The following is a 4,405-nucleotide window of genomic DNA, read 5'->3' on the forward strand; positions in this document are numbered from 1 at the left end:
GCTGCTGGCCCAGACCCCGGCCAGGCTGCGTGCCCTTGCCCCCAGCCTGCCGGGCAGGGGAAGCTTTTTCAGGGAGAGATTGAAGCCCCTCACGCAATAGGGCCCCCCTGCATTTAAGAACATGCATGGCCTTTTCTTTCCCTTCCATCCAGCCTGGGTGTGAATGAAGTGCTTTCGGAGGGAGGAGATTGCTGGGAGCCCTGCTCTCCCCGTGCATTGGTTGCAGCCCATAAAAGCATCCAAGGAATTCGCCACGCGGTCCCTGCGCGGGGTGAGTGCAGTGAAAGAGTCCCACATAGGGACGCGGCTGGAATCTGCAGAGCTGGACGTGCACTCCCCCAGCGCATCGCCCTCGGCGGCCTTGGTCATGGGTGCTGCACTGCGCTGTGCCGTGGCCATCGGGAAGGGTCGTCCTGTGTCATACCCTGGCCGGGGCGAGCAGCATTCGGTGCTCTTGGGGCATGATGGCAGGATCTCACGGCAGTGGGCTTGGATGCCTGCAGGTACGCACGGTGCGACCGTACTTCAGCCCCGTGCCGCTTAAGCTGAGTCAGAGCAACAGAAATCCCTTCTGACACTGATATTTTTCCACAAAGTTCATTACATGCTCGGGGTTTAATCTCACACCCATCTCGCGCGGTTCCCCGGCTGGCCGTGCCGCTCGCCCGCTGCCTGTCGGGGCCGTGCCGGCCGGGAAGGACGGAGGGGTGACACCCAGCCCGGGCGCTGGGACCCAGCCCGGAACGCGGCTCTGGAAAGAAATAAATGCCTTTTTTGTTTTTGAGGAAAGCCCAGAATGCTTCGACAAGGGCAAAACCTCTTCCTAAACCCTTTTTTAAAAGTCCTGTTTTCTCTAAGGGTTCAGGATGATCCAGCCACCAACATCTGCTCCTCCAGGGGTCAGCTGGGATGAGGTAAACCTGGACCTGCGTTGCAAAGGGTCCCTCTGAAACCCTGGCTTGCAGGGGGACTGAGGACAGTACCCATGTGCCCCCGTTCCAGCAGGGTGCCCACCCATGGGTGCCGGAGGGGGGCCCTGGACATTGTCTGGGTTGTAATTAGCAGCAGAAAACCATTGGGTGACTCAGCAAGCAGCGGGTGCCAGGCCAGGGCTTTGTCGCCGTCCTCCAGCAAGACTGACGTGTGCAGTTCAGGCAGAGCCCAGGCTGGCTGCAGATCCTGTGTTCCTTCAATATTTTATAGAAAATCATTAAGCAATTAAATCTGGCAGATCTCACATCACAGAAAAAGCAGCTTGAAGTCTGGGCAGTAAGCAGGGCACCGCTCCCCGGTCGTTCAGGATGTCTTCTCGGAGTCTTAACGCCAATCCTTGCTTCAGAATAACTATAATTATCTCGTAATTGCCATTATTGTTTAACATTTTTAGCGTTTGCAAGTGCAAACTGTTACAGTTTTCCACGCAGATACAATCAGTAGCCCGGGTTCACAATGAAAGCAATTAAAATCCGGTGATGATTCCAAGCCCGCGTGTCTACACAACAGCTCCAAGCTGCGTAACGTGCCAAGACGTAGGCTAGAAACACAGACAAATTTAGCATTTATTTAGTAACCCAGCGAAGCCACTATCTCTCGCTGCCTCCAATGATTTGCATCTACGGCACTTTTTGGAAGGACGCGAGCGTTGAGGGGAGGGGGAAGCAAGCATTTTCTAGAATGCATCCCCCGAGAATGTACAGCGACAGTAAAATTATGCACATGAATTATGCATATGAGTTATGAGTTCACTCCTATTTTTGTTGGGATTAGCTCATGTTTGGTGTGCGTCCCTGGCAGCAAGCAGAGCGCTCGCTCCAACTCCCGGCAGGTCACTGCGCTGTCGGGTCCTGCGTTCCCTGCTCCGCCGGCAGCAGAGCTTCTGGGGGACCCAGCCCCCTGGTGACGACAGCAGCCCCTGCTCCTTCGCCCCTCTTGGACCTGGGCAAGTTGTTTTTCTGTGTTAATTTATAGCGCCTCTTCCGAACACGTGCAATGGATGGAAACAGATTGAGGTACAGAATCTAAAAAAACAAGTCTACGTTGTTTTGTATAGAGGGGGAGGCGTTTGCACGCCACCCGCTGGGCTTCGCCGGTGTCCCCCAGGTCCCTGCCACCTCCTGGGAAATGCAGACTGGGGATGCCCCGGTCCCTGCCAGCTCTGGGGAGCTAAAGCCTGGAGAGAGGAGCACAAGCACTTCCAAAATCTCCGCACTGGGCTCAGCTGTACTCCCAGCACGGAGCCCCATTAATGCCAGCGATCCTTCCAGGGTTCCAGCAGTCCCTCTAGGGTTCCAGCAATCCTTCAGGGTTCCAGCGATCCTTCCAGCTCGGGAATCCTGACCCCCGTTTGCAGGAGGGCTGGTGACCCCCGCCCTCGGGTGAGGTTTGATTGCCTCACTGCAGGAAGGACCTGTCCTTATGAGCCAAATGGCCAGGAACAGGCTGGGCCTGAGCGAGTGGGGCTCAGGGAACTGGATGGGGGGTCTGGGCTGGGAGGGTATGGCCAAGGGCACCCTCGTTGTGATGAGACCATGTGGGGAGGCTTATGGGACTCGTGGGTGCTCCCCGGGCAAGTCCTTCTCTTGCCATCCTACAAGTTCTGTCCCATCCCCATGTCCCATCTCTGGTGCTGCCTAGGAGTAAGATCCCTGACATCCCAGCAGTCCTTTGCGTGCGAAAATGAGATTAGGAAAGTATTTCAAGTATTTGTGTCTGTTCAGTGGCAAACAAGCCCGGAGCCAGCGCTGTTCGTCTCGTCAGCTGGCCCACAGCTTGGGAAAACAGCCGGGAAGGCCGTGGGAGATGTCTTTGGCACCAGCGGAGATAACACCGAGTACAGGGAGGTGAATCTGCACGTGCTTTTGGGGAACGGTGAGCGTGCAGCGTGGTGCAGCAGGGGCACTCGCCAAATCCCCCTCCCAGGGATGGAGGACCTGGGGCCGGGGGCTCCCTGGGACAGCCCCTGCTCCTCCACCCATCTGAGGTCTGGGGCGAGGAGTATTTCTGCTCCTGCTGTCCTCAGCCCAGCTGCTCTCCTGCTCTCTGACCTGAGACCCAGCCTGGCTCGGGACACGGGTTTGTAATGCACGGCGGTGCTCTGCACAGCGCCGGCAAAACGCAGACAGCTGCTGCAGCCGCGTGGGCTTCCCGGGATGTAGAAGTGCGGCAGAGGAGCGGGGGGTTTCCTAGGCTTAGGAGATTCTCATCTGCTTTGAAATGCTGCCGATAGGAAGGTGAAAGTCAGCAAATTTGGATGGTTCCAGAAAAGGAGACCAAAGGCCGGACTGATGGAGCCGGCGGTGTCCAGGAAAGCCTGGGGCTGAAACCCCTGAAACTGCCATCTTAGTTTTGGGCCCGTTTTTCTCCCAGGGCGGTAGGATTGAGATGAACTCTCTCCGTTTGCCTTTTACGGGAAGAGACACAGCTGATAAATCTGGGAGGCGAGGAGGAGGCAGGGAGAAGCGGCAGCAGCTCCCAGGTCCTCACTTTGTCAAAATCAGCAGGTATCTGCCGTGCCCTTGAGCTCTCTATGGCGGCTCCTGTTTAGTTTGGCTTCCCCGTGGCAGCTGTCACCACCCCTGCATTATCAAACCACCTGCCTGCATTTCAAGGATCTCATCCATATATTCAACAGGAATATAAATTTCCAGTAGCTCTTGGGGGCCTGGAGATGAGAGCAGCTAAGCCGGGGATTCTGCTGAGCTGTGCTCACCCCGCCGGCGCTGGGCTGGCTGCTGGGGGCTGCGGGGAGGTGCCGTTTGTTTAAGCTGTAACCAAACAGGGCTGGCAAGATGTCAGCGTTTGCCTGACCCCAGCTCCGCTGCGTCGCACCCGGAGGAGTGTGAATCCCACCACGAGCGACAGCGAAGGGGGCAGCCTCCCCCGCGGCCCGTCCAGGGGCACGGCGCAGGGCTCAGCTTTCCTCCCGGGGCTGAGCCGCGTCCCAAGAGCATCCCGTTGGTGGGATCCAGCCCAGGAGAAACAAGCCCTGAAATCAGCGGAGAAGGAGATTCCTCTGCAGCCTGGGGAACCATCCCGTCCACATTCTTCCCTGGGACCTTCAAAGTGGGTGAGGAATCCAGTTCCCACTAATTTGTTTTGAAAACACCGACCTAAATCTGATCATGTCGTACTACAGGGGAGGACAGAACCCCCAGACTGCAGCTACCTTGTTCTCCTAAGACAGGAGTTCTGATGATTTATTAGGACTTACATTTTTAACAATCTTACGTTGCTTAATGTTGGAAGATGTTCCTACAATTAATGAAAATTTCATAGACTGACTGGGGAAGAAAGAGACCATTTTGTGTCCCCCGCCAGATGGCTGAAACCAGCTGCTCACTTTTTTCTTTGAACTGTGATTCTAATGACTCCTCTGTCCTTTGAAGTCTGCTTCTGAGCTGCTGAA

This window comes from Buceros rhinoceros, unplaced genomic scaffold, assembly GCF_000710305.1.
Source record: "Buceros rhinoceros silvestris isolate BGI_N320 unplaced genomic scaffold, ASM71030v1 scaffold22525, whole genome shotgun sequence".
Lineage (NCBI taxonomy): Eukaryota > Metazoa > Chordata > Aves > Bucerotiformes > Bucerotidae > Buceros > Buceros rhinoceros.